Source organism: Rhinolophus sinicus, chromosome 3 (genome assembly GCF_057876585.1).
Source record: "Rhinolophus sinicus isolate RSI-liver-muscle chromosome 3, RSI-T2T, whole genome shotgun sequence".
Lineage (NCBI taxonomy): Eukaryota > Metazoa > Chordata > Mammalia > Chiroptera > Rhinolophidae > Rhinolophus > Rhinolophus sinicus.
Window position 1 is genome coordinate 60144512 of NC_142503.1, and position 20489 is coordinate 60165000.

Genomic DNA, 20489 nt, shown 5'->3' on the forward strand with positions numbered 1-20489 from the left:
AAGATTACTCTAGGAGGTGACAGAGGAACAGCATGAAAAGATTGCATCCCTCTATAACCCTAGAGCAGAGCCACTTTGCTAGTCCTGAAATGAAGAAAGACATCACCTTAAAAGCAAACTTTTATATAAAAGAAAGACATTACATAAAAAAAAAATATGCTTATAGTAAAAAACACTAGATTCTAATATTAATCTTCTTGGCATTTTTAAGGATTAACAAAATAATGACTTTAATAGGTAACTGTTCTAGTTAGCTATACTGAATAACAAATTATTCTACAACTTGGTGGCTTAAAACTACAGGAATGATTTTATTTTTTTCCCCTCATGATTCTGGGGGTTAATTGGGCTTAACTAGGTGGTGTTTACTTGGGGTCTCCATTCAGTGGTAGTCAGATAGTGTCTGGGGATAGTTCATCTGTAGAGTAACTCCCCCACTTGTGTGGACATTGATGCTGGCTCTTGACTGTGACATCAGCATAGACTATTGACCAGAACACCGTCATGTGGTTCTCAATGAGGTCTTTTCTCTTCCTCGTGATATAGTGACTTATTCCAAGAGGGAGTTTCCCAAGGGTCCCTGGTAGAAACTGTATTGCCTTTTATAACCAATCCTCTGAAGTCACATCTCTACTACCATAATCATAGACCTGCCCAGATTCAAGGAGAAGGGGACATGCACCCTCTAAGTGGGAGGCATGACCTCTCATGGTCACATTGCAAGAAGAGCACCTGGAATGGGAGGGCTTGTTGTGGTCATGTTGGAAAGTACTATCAGTCACAGTCCACCCTTTGGCCATAACAATTTAAATCCCTCCCTTGTACAAAGTATGCTTATCCCTTCTCTTTCCACTGAGTCTCATTATATTATATTATAGCATTGTCTCAAAGTCCAGGATCTTGTCATTGAAACTGGGCCCACATGCAGGTGATGTTTCTTGAATGTGGTTCCTTGGGTACATCTCCTTTACTTCCCTTTCTCTCCATTTGAAGACCTGTGAATTAAAGAGACAGACTATCATCCTCCCACACCCCAGCATACGACTGTGGGATAGTTCACTGAGGGTGAATAAGCGGAACAGAGTGGTGACCTATGGCATGTTTCCAGAGCCTGGATTAGGACTCAGTCCACCTGCCTGGCAGGTGTTTCTCATGACTCTTAGCTCCACTCTCTGGTCTCTTGGTTCTGCTCTCAGTTATCATTTTTTCCTCCAATAAGAAAACTTTAGTTTGCAATTGAGTAGCCTTATCAGCCTGCTTCCTGCCTATAAAATAGTAGGGATTCAAAGTCCTCTTCTTACCTAGTATTTGGCCTTTTTAGTTCAAGTTGTGTATTTTTGTGTATTTAAATGTATCATTTTAGAATCCTATTACTTCAAGCTAAGCCCTTCTCTGCCTTGGGCTCAGTGTGACTCTCAGTGGGCTCAGGGATGACATCCTTAAGATTCTTAAAGGCTCAGTTATTTAACTGAGAGGATCCACAAGGCATGCTCTGAAGATCTTTAAAAAGCTTTGACCTGATTGAAGGGTTCTGTGAGGTATCACATTAGATCTTTCTAAAATCTTAACAAAGAATTTTACCGTTAACATGCCCTCAGTTTCAGTTTTAGACCCTGTTTTCCTGCCAGTGCACTGGATTTCATCTCGTCCCAAACGTTACCTTTAATTTTAGAATCATTTGCTGTCAAGAGAGACTGGGGATAAGAAACAGTTTTATTTTCAAACCCAACAAGTCTTAGCTCTCTATATTTATCAATGCATTCTTTAGTTTATCTCTTTCTTTTTGCATTTTACCATAGTCAGTGAGAAGAAGCCAGGTAGCAATGGCAATATTCTGTCTGAAAAGCTCCTTAGCTAAATCTTCAAGTTCATTGGTACTTTTCCCATTTTTCACATTAACATAGGTGACACTGTTGCCAAACTTTGCACCTCTACATAATAGGTGCACCCTTTCTTCCTCCTTCCACTGACATTTCCCTTACCTTGCTTGAGCCCTCGCTGACAGTTCCTTGAAGCCCTCTAGGCTTCCATTAATACTTTCATGGAGGTTCATTAGGTTTTCACGAATAGTCTCCTCATTGTTTTCCCCCTTTTTGTTCACAACCTGGTCCCATGGACAGTGCTACATGTCTTAGGCTTTTGTTACAGGTGCCAGAATCTTTCTTAATTATCTAAGGGTACGAAAAAAATCACTCCAAGGCATAATAGCTTAAAACAACAACAATCTGTTTATTATTACTTCTTATGGTTCTAGGGTAGACTGGGCTCAGTTAGGCAGTTCTCATTTGAGATCAGTCTTGTGGTGGCAGTCAGATGATGGCTGGGGCTAGAACCTCAGCTCAGGCTATTTTTGTGGCCACATTGGAAAGTATAATCTGACACAGTATCTTAAATAACAATCTGTCAGGATAGTTTAAATTTAAGTCCTATACAGAAACACTCAATGGTTAATTACAGCAGAGAAAAAGAAAAATTACTGAAAGTATGTAGTGTAAACTATAGTATAGAAAGTAAGGAAAACCAAACTCAGAAAATGTGAATCAAAACTTAGTAGGAGGTACTAGCAAGGTTGCACTGGATGAAGGATGAAAGAGGAGAAGGACACAATCATCAGAGGAGATAATCTACCTTGGCTTTTACCTTGAAGTATGGAGGTGATGGGAGAATGTGCCTACTTTGGGGAAAGCTTAATAACTTCATGATTTCCTGCATTTAAATTTTGCTTTTGCTTCTCCTTTCATTGTAATAACCACCCCATTATCTCCCCCTGTTAAAACTTACTCGTCTTTAAAGAGTCAACTCAAATGACAATGTTCCATAATGCTTTGCTAGGTTTGCCAATTAGAATCGATTTCTCTCTCCTTTAATAGTGCACTGTTCTCTTCTTTTGTGAAACTTATTGCACAGTGTTTAGCATTAAAGTATGTGTTAACCTACCTTATCAACCTAACCAGGTAAAGGTACTTGAGGGCAAAGGCCTTGGCTTAGTTTTCTTTACATTCCTAAAGTGTCTCAAAGCTCAGACATATTTGTTGAATGAACAAGATTGGTGCCAAGTAAGAAATTCCACAAATAGCTTAGTGGTACGTTCTACATGAATATTTCATTTTCGTTGCTTGAAAAACCCATACAGATCATTCTCTTGCCTTAATGTGTTATTAATTAAAAGCTTTCATATCAGACATTTGTAGAAGCTGTTTTTAAATTTAAAAACTACTTTAGTTTGAGATTATTGATTGATATTACCTCAGAATATTGAATACGATGAAACAGCAGAATCTCTCCAAATAGTTAGTTTTCCTGATCTATAATTTTAACCAATGACCTAAAGTGATTTTTGTTTTCACTATTAGGTATGAGGTATGATCAAATATATGGTGAATGTTTAAATTAAATATATATATATATTACAGTAAAGACACATTGCCATTAATCCCCCTCAAAATATTCCCCCTTTCTTTGAACACACTTTTCCCATCATTCTTGCCACTTTCTGAAGCAGTTCTGGAAGTCCTCTTTCATGCGTGCCTTTAATTGTGCTGTTGTGGCTGCCTTGATGTCCTGAATCAATTCAAAACATTTACCTTTCATGATCATTTTCACTTTGGGGAATAGCCAGGAATCACACGGTGCCGGATCTGGTGAATACAGTGGATGAGGACACACCCTAATATTTTTATTTGACAGAAACTGCTATACCAGAAGTGATGTGTGACACAGAGCCTTTTCCATTTTGATCAGAAAATACCCTGAATGCTGCTGCTTAGTGCCGTCAAACCTCACATCGAAAGGCAGGGATCTTCAACACCTGAAATGGCGTGTCGAACCTTAGTAACAGTGTGTGACAAGTTTCAACTTGTTCGGTGCAGTCAGTTGGGTGTGAGCTACAGTTGAGAGAAGGGGTGTTTTCAAGTGTGCTGTAAGTCATCCTCCATCATAACGCTCCATGTCACACATTGCTTCTGGTACAGCAATTTCTGTCAAATAAAAGCATTATGGTGTGTCCTCATCCACCTTATTCACTGGATCTGGCACCATGTAACTTCTGGCTCTTACCCCAAGTCAAAATGATTCAGGATATTGAGGCAGCCACAACAGCACAACTAAAGACACGAAAGAGGACTTCCAGCACTGCTTCAGAAAGTAGTAAGAATGATGGGATAAGTGTGTTCAAAGCAAGGGGGAGTGTTTTGAGGGTGATTAATGGCAATGTGTCTTTCATTGTAGTAATTTTTAAATTTTAATTTAAACATTCACTATATTGTTTGACCACACCTCATAAGTGCTTTCAGTAGATTACAAATAGCTTTGCTGTTATATCAAATACATTGTTTTTCTTTAGTTAAATGTGAATGTGTAATTTTTAGATTTATTAAATTATTATGGTTGAGAACTTCTATTTTTACTTTCATGCTGCTATTTTAATGCTCAGTCAAGACAGAAAAATGAACATGTGCAAAATCATATTTCAACCAAATAAAAGTATATTTATAATAGAAGGTTATAAATTTGAAAATAAAATTTATTTAAGAGTATGGTAGCCAGCCTTTAAGATGACCCTCAAAGATCTTCACTTCCAATACTCATGACCTTGTAGTACCCTCCTGTATTGTACCAACTTTGGTTTGTGTGTCTAATAGAATATGGCGGAAGTGACAGCATGTGACTTCCAAGGGTTGGTCCTAAAGGACAGTGCTTCTTTTGCGTTGCTCTCTTGGATTAGTCACTATTGGGGAATTCAGCTGTCATGTCATGAAGACATTTAAATAGCTTTCTAGAGAGTTCCACTTTAAAAGGACTGATAGCTCTAGTCAAAGAGTCAGTGACAACTTGCCCATCATGAGTGAACCATCTTGGAAGTGGGTCCTTCAGCCACAGTTAAACCTTAAGATGACTGCAGCTGTGGCACCTAAATTGTGACTTCATGAAAGATCCTGAGCCATAACTGCCCAGCCAAGCCACTCCTAATTTTCTGACCCACAGAAACCTCAAAATTATTGTTGTTTTAAGCCATTAAAATTGGGAGTAATTTGTTACACAGCAATAGATAACTAGTAAAAGGAGATGGTTGTTAAACTTGCAAATAAATATAAGGCAAATAACTAAGATGAGATTGAGGACACTGTAAAGATTTCTTTAATTAGATAACCATAAAGCTCAAAGCTCATAGTGCAGATGTTTTTCCAATAAGTAGTGTAGTTGTCAATAACTAAATAGAAAATGTGTTGGACATAGATTTGGCAAAGAAATCATTGTTTTTTTACTGTATGATGACTTGAAGATGGGTACCATACAGTACATATGTTCAACTGTGACAGCTAAAGTTATTTTTCTATTACAGACTCTTGCAACAGGTTCTACCAATATGCATTAAATATATAGCTCTATCAATAAAAAAGATGTGTCGACTTATAACTAAAAATGTTTCAGCAAAAATATTGTTTTATTATTTTTGAAAGTTCAGCATCATAGCTAATGATGCATGGGTTTTATGACATTGCTGGATACCTCTCCATATGGGAAGCTGAGCCTGCACAGGCGTGGTAATACATGCATCACCACATATTCACTAATGAAGTAAGGTAAAGAAATAGAAAAGCTTTTCATTCCCTGAACATGCAGCTGGTGTTTGATGCCAGATGTAGAACTATTGATGTTCTTGCCAAGTTCTCAGGATCATGTCATGATTTATTTAAACTCAGACAATCAAGAATATGTTGATTTGTCTAAAAATAGTCAAGTTCGAGACTGAATAGTAGGTGAATAGATCTTTTAAAATAAACCACTGGCTGTGTATTAAATATGAAATTGTTATTTACGTCTTTCCTTATTTCTCTGTAGGTTATTGTGGTTTTCCTCTGAAGAAAGAGTTAATGATTCTACATTCGAATCCCTCAACTCCTACAGAATTACTTTATAATGAGGTACATAAATTCACTAGAGCTGTAATTGGAGGAAAAAAAATCTATGTTCTTTTGAAACAAATGTTACAGATGCCTATCCAAAATGGATAGTAAATGGCATGTCTTCTTTTAATAGTCTCAAGCATTTCCTTTGATACTTTGTAATTTATGATATTAGAATTGATTGTAAGAGAGACCAAGATGTAAGGTTTCTTCCAGGGGGTTATCACCATCATCTGCAATATTAGGACATGAAGCATTACAAGGCTTGGAGATTCCCCCCCCCCCCCCCCCTCACAGGAACCTTTTTATCTATCAGTAGAAACTACAGGGGACATTCTGGGTGACTTTTCACCATCAGGGTAATTTTGATCTAGAACTATTGGAAAAGGGAACTAACTTTTATTGAGCTTCTGCTATGTATCAGGCATTCTAGTATCATATTTGAATCTTAAAATAACATGTGTTTTAGTAGCACAATATCCCCTTCTCACCAGAGATCTGTAGTGGATTTTTTTTTTCAAATTGTGGCAAAATCTACATAATATAAAATTTACTGGGGCAGCCAGTTGGCTCAGTTGGTTAGAGTGCAGTGCTCATAACACCAACATTGCCGGTTCGATTCCCATATGGGCCAGTGAGCTGCGCCCTCCACAACTAGATTGAAAAAACAACTGCTTGACTTGGAGCTGATGGGTCCTGGAAAAATACACTGTCCCCCAATATTCCCAATAAAAAAATTAAAAAAAAAAGAATTACCACTTTAACTAGTTTTAAGGGGTACAGTTCAGTGGCATTCCATACATTCACATTGTTGTGCAACCATCACCATTATCCATCTCTAGAACTCCACAGCAGGCATTTAAATCATGCAACACTTTTCATAAATCAAGCAGCAAGCCCTTCATCTGTTAGGTAAAAAATCACCCAGGGAAAGAAGAATGATAAAACTATATATTTTATGTCTTTTTTTTTAACCTAATAGCCACTCAATAAATATTTTGGTACCTACTAGAAAAAAGATACCATACTAGGCAGTTTAGAGGACATACAGACTAATGAGATGAAAACCCCACTCTCTTGTGGTCTGGCATTCTGCATTCTGGTCTTGATTCCTTTAGGGAACACATTCATTTAACAAGTCTAGAATATCTTCTCCATTCCAGGAGCCAGGTAGTTGACATGTAGTGGAGTGTAGTTGCAGCAAGCTTTCTTGCAACTACATTGAAATCATTACCAGTATGGCCCTCTTTTCCTCTTCAGCTTGTGAGAAGAGAGTTGGAAGAACAATCCCAAAACCTATGCAGAAATAGTAAGAGCAGCCTTTTATTCAATGTTTATTTATACAATGTACTTTATAAATATGTATAATCTTGTTGAATTCTTGCAACAACCCTAAAAAGCAGGTACATATATCATTTTTATTTTATAAATAGTGAATTTTAAGCACACATAGGTTAAATAAGGCCTATGTCTGGTCACACAGTGATAGGACTGGGGTTTAAGCCCAGATCATCTTATTATAGAAGCTGCATATTTAACCCTATCCCACCCTGCTTCTATTACGCGTGGACATGCCACTTTCATGGAGCTCCTTCCAACTTAATCATTCAAAATAAATACTCTTCAAAGGAGGAGTGAGTGGAGGAAGGGGCAAACAGAGGCCAGGAGTGTTACTCCATGTGGAAGGGTTTCCTACCACAAAGCAATACTACAGTTATAAAACGTCATTGGTGAAAGTCAGTAAAAGGTAAATTTTCCTCCAGGAAAGTTTCAATGAAAAAACTATTATAGAATTATATACTTGAAACCCATGTAATTTTATTAACCATTGTCACCCCAATAAATTTAATTAAAAAAAAACCTTCCTGTAGGAAATTTCCAGTTTAAAAAATATACAAATTGATGATAACCATGATGTGGGTGACATCCTGGACCTGTGCAGTGCATAACTGGCAGGACCACATGTGGCGACTCTGCCTCCTAATACTCTGTTAGTGGGCTGAATTGTGCCCCTCCATCCCCCCAAATTCATGACTTCATTAGAGTGCTTTGCTTAAAAGATTTATTTTTATTTGATGATATACAAACCTCAGCTCTGGACCATTTTCTATCATTAGAAATCCCATGACTTTTCTTAATGCACTAGATTCAATATGCCAGCCAAAGTCTAATAATTATATGTTTCCTTTGTAGAATTCCCATAGAGTGTGGGTTGGAAGATAATTCTTTTCTTTCCCCTGTTGGTCATTATGGCCATTTATTGAAACAACCAATATGCAGTGCAGCTGGAAAATATCAACTTGGGCTACAGCCATAGTTATGTTTTTTGGCTCAACAGCCCCACAAGTTAGTGAAACAATTACTTGATTTAGGACAGTTTGAACTCAAGGGTAGACTGGCTTGATGGTTAAAATGATTAAAAATAAAAAAGAGGAAACTGTGAAATTCCTATACAGCTCCTTTACCTGTTATTTTTTTCCAACTCCTATTTATTCATGTGCCAATGCTAAGACTTTTACATATATTATTTATTTAAATTATTACCCAACCTTGTAATGTTGGTAAAATTATTGGCCCATTGTTTTAGATGAAATAACTAACTGGCTGAGTGAGCTTAAGCAACTTGCTACAGTGACCCAGGTATCACTAGAATCCACACTTTTCCTTCTTTTGTACTGGTTAAAAAATACTGCATTTATTATAGATAATGTATACAATAAAGTATCAAGAACAACCTAAGAACAATAATAATTCCCAAAGCCAGAAATAACCATGGTGAACATTTTTGTGAATGTCTTTCTAATGTTTATTTTCCATGATTATATGTCTTATAAAATGTTAGTATATTACATATATAGTATTTTGTAACCTTCTTAAAATATTTTATTGAGTAGATTTTTACAGCATCACATTTAATAATTATATACTATTCTGATTCATGGACATCTTATAATATATTTAACCAGTCTTTACTTTTGGACATTTAGTGTATAGTTACCTTGCTATTAAAAATAATGTGACTACAATGTAATTGTAACAGCTATATACGATGTCAGAGGGGTAACAGATTGGGGAGGGGGTTATAACTTTGTGAGGGGTGAAATATCTATTACATTATTTTGTACACCTGAAGCTAACAAAAACAAAACAAAACAAAACAAAAATAATGTGACTAAATCTTTATACAGTTTTTTTACATGAATGATTATTTATTATGTCTATATTTCTAAAATGACTATATTAAAGGTAAAATATTTTTTTCATATTAGTTGTAATAAAGTATAAATTGTTAAAATTTATAATTTGACATAATTCACATTGTCTTTAAATTTTATAGAAAAAATAGTTTTCTCTGATTGCATTGATTTCTAAGGAAATATTCCACTTTCCAATATGTTTATGTAATTTCCTTGTATGGACAGTTTCTTCCCTAAGACTAGTGAGGAGGTCAAACAAGAACTAGTCTGAGGTCAAATCCAAATTAGAGAGGAAGCAATGGGAAAAGAAAGCAGCAGAGAGATGTAACAAAGTACTGAAGAAAAAAACAAATTTAACTTGGTGTTTAATTAGATATGATGAGGGTGGGTGAGGAATGAGGCGCGATGACTCATGTTTGGAGCCTGACAGAACAAGTGTACCCTTAGCAAACAAGGAAGTCAGCAGAAACTGGTTCTAGGGGAAGTTTAATTTTAGAAATTTTAAGTTTGAGGTGCTGCCAGGGCATCCAAATTTAACCCCTTTATTGAATCTTTCATTGCTGAGGATAACTAGCAAGTCCATTCCATTATCAGGGAGCCCTGCTGTCAACCAATTGCCTATCTAACTTTCCCCTGTGAGATTCAAGACACTGGAAAATCTGCAAGAAAAGTAAATGTTTCCTGTTGTTACTGATTACTTCTAACCCTAAAATGTCGGTGGGTCACTAATGGCAACTCATAATGATTCTTTTTCCTAGATCAGGAAATCTGTGGATCAGAAGATCCCATTTTACCAGCCAATACAATTATACAGTTATGTAAGTGGAACTGGAATGCTGGGAGAGGACAGGGTTAGAGAGAGGTGGATTGATTAATTTGGGAGGTATTTGCATGGGAGTAAGTGGAAAAGCAGTAAAGCAGTAGATTTTCTGTGTTTATGCTTTAGCAAGTTCTGTTTTACATTTCTCATTGTGTTGGTGGCTGGCAGTGTCTTCTAAGATAGATCATAGTGTACTAGGGCACAGTGAGTCATTCTGTGCTGTTTTCTTCCTTAGTTCTACTCTGCTTTTATTGCTAATCAACTTCCTCTTATCTCTAACCATTTTGCCAGTGTTTCTGTCTAAACATTTCTCCTGTCTCCACTAAGGTCAGAGAAAAGAGAAATAGGCTGAAATCACCATCAAATCAACAAGGGTTTGTGGAGTAACTTGTCTGTGCTTAGCATCATTCTAGGTATTTCTATCATATCACATGAGTCATTAAAGTTAGACGAAAAAGCTTTACCATTATAGCACAATTGATAAAAGTTAGAATGAGTTATTGAGAAAGGTCATACATTCTGAACATGGAAGAAATGGTTAGGTTGGATGCTACCTGGTAATTGATAATGGAACATAAGATCTTACATGTTCTTGATATAATATGAATATATTTTCAATTTTGTTTCTTGCTGACATATGGGTCAAGGATTGTTTTCTACTTCTTTCCACATATATGTAAGCAGAACCCTTGTCATTTCGGTCGTGTCTTTTTTTATATATGACTACTTTCATATCTGCCATATACTCCATATTGGCTTGTATATTGAACAAATGAAAGAACAAATTCCATTCTTTCCCTTAAATCTTTTTTTTTTGTTATTGTGGAAATAAAGTATGTACTATAATCACTTCTGAATCATGTTCTTTAAGTGAGAATTGTAAATAATTTTCTTCCTATATACAGCAGATATTATGCAAATGACATAACCTTTTTTATTTACATTAAATAGAGATAAAGAGAAAATAGTGTCTTAATTCAACGTGAAGTATTTTTGTTTTGCATAACTAAGAAATTTCCAATTTAGGGAATAGTGGTAGGTCAAGGTTCAGGCAGGAGGTCAGTGAAGAACTAATGTATTTTCTCTTTTTCTGAAAGTTTCTATGAATAGACCAGAAGCCACCTCTCCAGGATGTTTGGGTGCACGTGAGGCTAATTTGAGGCAAACCTGCTTTATCAAGTACCACAGTCTTACCTCTCTCCAGCTGGAGCCCAGCCCCTGAGGGCAGAGTTCTTACCTGCTTCCTCTCCAGCACTGTCCTCCTCAGAAGCTCCTACCCTAACATCTGCCCCTGCTGTTTCCCTTGGTAGCTCTGATGGAAGTAGCAGAAAGACCTGGTATGTGCGGGACATGGAGGGTATATTTTGGGGCAGTATTTTTCCTGTTTATCATCTCTGTCCCAGCTACTCTCTTTGGGTGCAGCTTTACTCTTAATTATAGCAAAAGCTAAACAAGGGGAACTTCAGTTTAGGAACTTTTCAGTTCCTAATTTTTGAGTTAGAGAAGAGTTGATCAAATGATTTTCTTGCTTATTGGTACTTTTTATCCTGCTTTTTGGTACACATCTATTTAGTTAATTGATTAATTATCTAATCACTACTGGCAGGATAATGGACAAGTAATGATCTCAAAGCTTATTTTCCAATCTAAAAGTGGGCACAGCCACACTTCAATTCCAGGTTTGTTCTGAGGACTAAACAAACAAGATCATGCAAAATGTCAAGAACACATATTTGATAAAAGAATCAATTCAGTTCAACTTGCCACCAGTATTGTGAGGTGGTAAATCCACTGGTAATTCTGAATTTCAGAGTTTTGGGAATGGCTCAAATAATTTTATATTAACCTACTATGATAGTAACCATTTTTTTTTTACAGCATATGGTGGTTAGACATTTATTTAACTTACAAAGTGATCCAGTAAGTTTAGTACCCCTCATGTCACCAAACCTAGTTATTATAATATTATTGACTATATTCCCTATGCTGCACTTTATATCCCTGTGACTATTTTGTAACTGCCAATGTGTGCTTCTTAATCTCTTCACCTTTTTCACCTAGCCTCCCAACCCCCCACTCCTATGTGGCAACCATAAATTTGTTCTCTGTATCTATGAGTGGTTTTGTTTATTCATTTATTTTGTTTTTTAGATTCCACATATAAGTAAAATCTTATGGCATTTGCCTTTCTCTGTCTGACTTATTTCACTTAGCATAATATCCTCTAGGTCCATCTATATGGTCACACATGGTAAAATTCATTTTTTTTTTATGGCTGAGTAATAGTCCATTCCATATATGTACCACATCTTCTTTATACAGCCATCTTTACTTAGTTTGCTTCCATATCTTGGCTATCCTAAATAACGCTGCATGAACATAGGGATGCATATATCTTTTTGAATTAGTGTTTTGGATTTCTTTGGATAAATTCCCAGAAGTGGAATTGCTGGGTCATAAGGTAGTTCTATTTTTAATTTTTTGAGGAACCTCCATACTGTTTTCCATAGTGGCTGCACCAGTTTGTAATCCCACCAATAGTGAATGAGGGTTCCCTTTTCTCCACACTTGTTGCTTGTTGATTTTTTGATAGTAGCCAATCTGACAGGTGTGAGGTGATATCTCACTGTGATTTTCATTTGCATTTCTCTGATGAGCATCTTTTCATAGGTCTATCGGCTGTCTGTATGTCCTCTTTGGAGAAATGTGTATTCAGGTCCTCTGCTCATTTTTTTTTTTAAATTAATGTTTATTGGGGTGACATTTGTTAGTAAAGTTACATAGACTTCAGGTGTACAATTCTGTAGTACATCAACTATATATCACATTGTATGTTTACCACCCAGAGTCAGTTCTCTTTCCATCATCATATATTTGATCCCCTTCACCCTCATCTACCACCTCCTCCGCCCTTACCCTCTGGTAGCCACTAAACTATTGTTTGTGTCTATGAGTTTTTGTTTCTTCATTTGTTTGTCTTGTTCTTTTATTGTTTTCAGTTTTATATACCACATATCAGTGAACTCATATAGTTCTCTACTTTTTCCATCTGACTTATTTCGCTTAACATTATAATCTCAAGATCCATCCATGTTGTCTCTGCTCATTTTTTAATTGGATTGTTTGTCTTTTTGGTGTTGTGTGAGTTCCTTATATTATTATGGATATTAACTCCTTCTCAGATGTATCACTGGCAAATACCTTTTCCCATTTAGTAGGCTATTTTTTCATTTTGTCAATGGCTTCCTTTGCTGAATAGCAACCACTTTCTGAGTGCTTACTATGTGTGAAGCTCTGTGTGAAGCACTTAATATTAACCTGTTTAATTTTCACTATAGCATCAGGAGGCAATTTCCATTGTCTCTAGTTTATGAAGCTTGGCTAAAAGTAACTGGCCTAGTGGCAGCCTGTTGAAGTATGTTTGACACCAAGGTCTGTACTCCTGACTACTGTACTGCCTCCCTGTGAACATCTAAATTCTGGTGTCATATTTTGAAAGTACAATATGCAAGCTTGAGCACTTACTTTTCTATGTGATTTTGAGCATGACTGCGAGATGGCAAATGTTGCAATTGGAGTGGAAAAAGATTATGGACTTGGAACTCTATGATGGAGTATACCATGGATGGGGGCGTCTGGGGACAGTTCTTCCTTTCTAAAACATTGGCTAAAAACCTGGGCTCTGGCATCATATTTCCTGTTTGTATCCACTGCTCTGCCACTTAGTAGCTTTGTGATCTAGGGCAAGCTCAATTTCCTCATCTATAATATGGGGATAACATTATGCCATTTTATGAGTTAATGCATGTAGATCCCTTAAAATAGTGGTCGACACTTGGTAAGCGCTATTAAATATTATTAGTATTTCTGTGTCTGTCATGTTATATCTCTCTTCTGGGTGTCTCTGGTTGCACTCTTGCTACGGGATGCATAGATTTACTTAAAGATGTGATGCCTAGCTCCAGGATCATAATCTGCTTTTGTAGTTTTTAATAAAGGGAAAAGTTGACTGTTACTCTTAAATTTCTTCTGTCTTCAGAAATCATTATTGTTTAATAATTCATAGGATTAATAGTCTTTTAAGTGTTTAATTCTGACTTGAAATTTATGAAATTGAAACCTGTTAAAACCTCAATGTTAACAAAAGCCAAACGTATTGAGTGATCCAATTGGCCTTATCTTTAGTCATAATTTCAGATTTGAAGTAAAAGGGAATTTAAAATATGTGGCTATATAGAATCTTTTTTATTTTTGTGCATGTGTTGTGAGTGAGGTAGATGGTTAGAGTCTTAGCCTTTTTTTTGCCAAGCTTAAGGAATAGTTAATAAAGTTATGTAAAGTGCATCAAACTTCTCAAGAGAGAGGTGTTATATTAATACCTGCCTCACAGTGATGTTCTCAGACTTAATGATAGAAAGTTTGTAAATTGCCTTGGTACTTACTCCCAGTAACATCCTGATGGATTATCATTTTGCTTTATTGCAAGGAGCTCTAAGTTACACAGAATGCAAGTTAAGGGTGAAATAATATCCCAGTCTTTATTTTGCAATTGGAAGTATGTAAAATAAAGTAAAAACATTTTGTTCCAAATTTGACTGGTAGAGTTAATCATTTATATATTTTATCTCTATATTACTTTGGGGAAAGGGGGGAATTATAATGCACAGTTTAATTGAGCACCCATCATTAAAGTATATAATGGCAGAAATAATGATTGTGTTAGAGACCTTTAAGAACACTAGTATTCAAATATTTAAAAATTGCATTTCAGTTTTAAAAGAGTCAAATCTTTTTTTATGTGATTACTATTAAGATTGGCATTTTTGAGACATATCTTAAATCAATATCTGTAATACTGATAAACATCAGTAGGGAGAATAGTATTGTAAACACATATTCTTGCTGTAGGGTACATTTTAAATGTCTAAACACTAATCAATATAGAGAAATTAAGTATTGACTAAAATAGGTTTATAATAAGTAATTATTGGTTTGCTCTTTTAGAAATTAGACATTTTCACTTTGGGAATAAAGAGTAAATTTACTGTCATGAAATTAAAGTGTTTTTGACCTTTTTGTACAACTTTCCTCTCTCTATGAAATGATTAGGTTTAAATATGATTGCACAGCTGTATTATGTTGCAAGCATCAATTTTTAATTATTATAAGGTCAATGTTAGAACAAATGTGATTAGTACAGCACCTCAGTGCACTTATTTACTTTCCACTCAAACACGCTGTGTTTACCAAAACCAAAGTGAACCTCTCTCTGCTGATATGACTAATTAGATTTATGTCAGATCATTTTTTTACCCTTCAGTATTCATCCTATGTATGTTATTTTGTTGATTCCTTCAGTTTTTTAAAATATAAATTGCTTTATTTATCTTTTCCCTTCATAGCAGGATAATTATTTTCCTACATTAGTGTGTATGTGTCTCTGTGTGTATAATCATACATATTAGTAACTTTACAGTTCTCCTGCCTTTGTATAACATGATGTCTTAGTCAGCTTGGGCTGCTATAACAGAATACCATAGATGGGGTGTCTTAAGCAACAAACATTTATTTCTCACAGTTTTGGAGGTTGGGAAGTCCAATATCAAGGCAGATTCAGTGTCTGGTGAGAGCCCTCTTTCTGGGTTGCAAATGGCCATTTTCTGGTTATGTCACAAAATGGCCTTTCCTCAATGCCTTTTTCTACGGCATTAATTCTGTCATAAGGGCACCACCCTCATAACCTCACCTAAACCTAATTACCTCCCAAGGCCCCACCTCCAAATATCAGGACTAATTTATATGAAGCCCATCTGAAGAGAAAAGGAGTTTCCCAAGAGTAACCTGCTTCTAAGTGGTTTTGTGAGCCACGTGTTTGCCTACTCTAGCTCCCCTGCTGCCTCTGCTCTCACTACCTACACACCAAAATATTTATGAATAATGCACTATAACCATGGCTGGAGAAATTCTTTTTCTTTTAAGCAGGACGTTGTGAAAGCAAGCTTGAAATCAGTTATACATTAAAGTTTTAGAAAGACTGTGAATATATGATTTAATAGAACATAAAAGTCACGGAATTATTGCTGATTAATGTTAAAATCATGCTTCATTCCTCTCAGCTGTGGAACTTGGTGAAAAGTTTTTTGAACCAAGAAATGTCACCGTTTTTAGAGATCGCACATTTGATATTTAATATTTATTAATTTTTCAGCTTGAGATTAACATTAGAAAGTAATTAAAAAACAGAGTAAAGGGAGAGAAGGTGATGGTGGGATGTCAAAGTAGTCAGACAAGACCTCCAGAAGCTCATGACGTGTGAACAGAGGCCTGGATGAACTGGGGAATATTTGGTGGAAGAACATTCTAGGTAGAGTGAAGATCCCACTTACTCATCTCCCAAGGCCCACTCTAAAACATTTCTCCTCATACCGGGCACTCCTCATACACCCAAATACCTTCCACTTTTCCAGGCTCAGGGAAGTTATCCTCTTGCCCCAGATAGAGCTGTTTCCCATCCATCCACCCTATCCATCCATCCATCTCTCCAGATTCAATGGCTTCTCTAAGCAGAAGCATTTCTAAGTGGAACCTTGTTAATTTTACCTTTCAGCAAGAGATTGCCCAGACCTCCAGGAGGCCAACGTTTGTTTGCTCTCTGGTAGGGGCAAGACACATTATCTCTCATTCTTTTGGGTCTTCAAAGGAGCAAGAAGAAAACAGAAGTGATTATTGTTATAGATTATCTTGCCACATTATGCACAATTAGATGTTTTGAAGTCTGTTTGACTATAGCGTCTACTAAAGCCGTGGAACCAATCTTAAAAAAGGCCTGAAGTAGTTTTTCTACAGTGAGTATCTTTAGGGTAGAAGGTTTTGCATGGTCAACTTATATGACTTTCTTTAGTTGTAGTTTATAGAGAGTCCTGGCACAAGTGACAAAATGCACAGTAGTGTCAAGCCACTTAGTTTTTCTGGGCCTCAGTCTATCATCTACCCCTATCTGAAATGACTCTAGTGAAGATTAAATAAGCTAATAAGTTTGAAGGTGATTTGTAGTTTTTATATAAGATGGTATTAGATAAAAATAACCATGTGGAATTAGAAACAAATTTAATCTTGAATCCTGGTTCTGCTGCTTACTAGTTGTGGTTAAGTTTCTTTTCTGAAATTGACATCCTCATTTATAAGTTGAAAATTCATTCAAAAAATGTTTCAGTAGTTTACATAACTAGACACTATGCTAGGTGTTAGGAAATAATAATACTGGTAATAATATTTATGACCTCAAAAGTCTGTCTTGAGGAAAAAAATAACTTACCTACAGCATCCAGTGCATAGTTTAGTGCATAGATTAGTGCATAGAGAGTAGAAGTAACTATTATTAACATGTTATATGAGCAATTATATTTTTAGTTCAGACATTTTTTGAACTCTAGACTTGTATATCCAGCTTTCTACTTGTTATCCCTGCTTGGATATATTATAGATGTTTCAAATATAACATGTCCAAAAAAACCAAAATCTCAGTAGTTTTTTTGTTTTTGTTTTTTTGGTGTTATTTTTTGTTTGTTTTTTTGCCATCATCCTTACCTCAGTAAGTAGCAAAATCATATTTTAATTTCTTAGGCCTGAAATCTCTTAATCATCTTTTACCCCCTGTTTCATCTTACACGCTGCATCCAATTTAGCTGACATACTCACCAAGATTTTGTAAATAAAGAAACAGAGGCTTAGAGAGCTTAAGTTATGTGTACAGGATCCCACAGCTAGTAAAATCAGTGGGGACATCAGGATTCCAGCTCAAGCTCTGCTGATTTCAAGTCCAGTACTCTTTCTATTTTATTATTATGCTCTTTATTATACTATTTTGAGGTATCAGGGCATGAGTAAAGATTCTTCTTTATCATTTTGGGTAACTAGTGGTTGTTGATTTAACACTCAGGTAATAATTATCACCTCTAACAAATACCAAAGGACATAAATGCAGCCAGAAAAATTTAAAGTACCGGTCAAAGAAAACTGTTTATTTCTGAAAATCCAATTTCAATAGGAGGTGAAAGGAAATTTACATTATTGAATAGAACACTGATGGAAAGCAAATTTTGTATAAGCTTACACTATGAGGTACTATCATAAAAACCGTATGGCATCTTCAAGAATCTATTAAAAGCCACAACATAAGCAATAGAGGGAATTGGAAGTCTCTTCAAATATCTACTCTGTGTAGTCATGTCATGTCCAGGAAATCTCCTGGACAGTAGGAATAGCAATTATTTTTTCCAAGCAAAATAAACATTCTTCTCTGTTGCCAAACTTTAGTAAGAAACATAGCAGGCAAAAGGTGAGCTGAAGAGAAAAAAGCAAGAGAGAATTTGTCTATGCTGATGTAAAGAACGTGAAGTATAATAATTATTAAAGTAAAACAGCAATAATTAGACTGGCATTCAATGTTGAAAGCAGCAACCTTCTCTGTGATTTCTCAAACACATTTTAAAATGAAAATATAGGCACCTGAGAAAGTGATTTGATTAAAACTCTTCACTTTCGCATGGGTAATTACCACAATAATTTTTTATTGCAGTCTCTTTGAATATTAGTTATCTATTTAATTTTATGATGCCTGACACCAACACACCTAATTCCTAGAAGTTGATATGGTAATACACTTATCATTAGTGTTCACTGATGTATGAATTAAACATTGGTGTAAAAGATGCTTCTCATAGTCACGGAAATGTTAATTAAATTGGTTTGTATAAAAAACACTTCTTTTTAATTTAAATATTTAGAATAAATACAATACATATTAGGAGATTCTGGGTCATGCATTTTGGGGTAGGTTCCCTCTTAGAATGATCAGATAGGTGTCTGTTTTTCTAATTATTTTAACACATACCTTGCATGTAGTAAGGTAATATTCAAAGATTGTTTACAGAAAGATAACTCATAAGGCCAAAGGATGATGAACCTGCCAAAAAAAGCTCGTACAGTTTTTAACTCTTTTAAAGCTATGGTATAAAGAGAGATGGCCATGCTGCTGTTCGTCCTCTTGGTGGGAACATATATGGTCTGCTGTCTTCATCTGTGTGGGCTGCGGCTTTGGTGAAGGAGGAGGAAAAGCAGCATTAGGAGAAGATTTGAAACCAAGATAATGAAGCCAGTTCTGAAAGTTATGGAAATGTTTAGTCCAGAGACATGGACATAGATGGATGTATTAGCCATCTTTATTTTTTTTCTCTGAAACGTTGGTGAGTTGGTGTCCTTGCTGTACTGATTAGTAAATATTTTGAATTTCACCACTGCCTCTGTCTACTACATAATATTTTCCTCAAGTGTGTCAAAAGCCATTATAATGAGCCAGATTTTTTAAAACAAAGGATATAGTTTCCATAAAAAGCAGTAGGGATTATGAGTAATATATGATTTGTGACAATTAAGTTCGCAAACTTGCCACTGTGCACTTACATCGGCAGCACTGTATAAACAGTGTGGTAAGGTTTCATAACCTTGGTTTATCAGTGTCTCACAGCTGTGTTCATGCTGACATGTGGTGGTGTCTTGCTGAGTGGCGTTCATTATTGTTCTGTGTTTTTTTGTGCCATCGTGAGCATGTCTGAGCTTGAATTAGAGCAATGAACAAACATTAAATTTCTTGTTAAACTTGTCAAGAGTGGAAGTGAAATCAAGGACATGTAAGTCCAAGTTTATGTGGATAATGCCATGAAGAAAATGGCAGTGTACAAATGGATTAAACATTTTTCTGAGGGGAGAGAACGTGTCACTGATGAAGAGAGTTCAGGGCAGCCAGTAAGGAGTAGAACTGACAAAAACATTGCAAACATTCGTCAAATTGTGCATCAGAATCATTGGCTGACTGTGGGAAACATAGCAGACCAAGTAAACATCAGTAGAGAAACAATTAAGAAAATCTTAACTTGGAATCTTGGCGTGAGAAAGGTGTGTGCAAATATGGTCCCGAAGGAGCTCACCAATGAACAAAAGCAAAGGAGAGTCGAAGTTTGCCAAGACCTTTTGGAGAGGGAAGCTGATGTTTTGGGCCGTGTTATTACTGGTGATGAAACATGGGTGTACCAATACGACCGTGAAACAAAGCATCAGAGTGCACAATGGAAATCAGCCAATTCTCCACGACTTCTGTCACTTCAAATTAAGAGACAAAACGATGTTGTCAACTTTTTTGATATCAGAGGGATTATTATGAATTTGTACCAACTGGACAAAGAATTAACCAAGTTTATTATTTGAAAGTGCTGAAAAGGTTACGTGAAAAAGTTGAAAACAACCTAAACGTTTTGCCAACAATTCATGGCTCTTGCATCATGACAATGTACCAGCTCACACAGCACTGTCTTTGAGGGAGTTTTTAGCCAATAAACAAATAACTGTATGGGAACACCGTCCCTTCTCACCTGATCTAGCCTCCAATGACTTCTTTCTTTACCTGAAGATAAAGGTAATATTGAAAGGAAGGCATTTTGATGACATTCAGGAAATCAAGGGTCATATAATGGCAGCTCTGACGGCCATTCCAGAAAAAGAGTTCCAAAA

The 20489-nt window shown here is 36.0% G+C and overlaps 1 long non-coding RNA gene across 8 annotated transcripts in view; it reads left to right on the forward strand.

Annotated features, from left to right (window-relative positions):
- LOC109448664 (uncharacterized) overlaps positions 1 to 20489 on the forward strand; it is a 96008-nt gene that overhangs the window by 59256 nt on the left and 16263 nt on the right. For 3 of the 8 annotated variants that reach the window (XR_012495020.2, XR_012495021.2, XR_012495015.2), the window contains one exon: positions 5842 to 6036. This is a non-coding gene — a long non-coding RNA (uncharacterized LOC109448664). The other 5 variants (XR_012495016.2, XR_012495018.2, XR_012495014.2 and 2 more) reach the window with 3 other exon arrangements.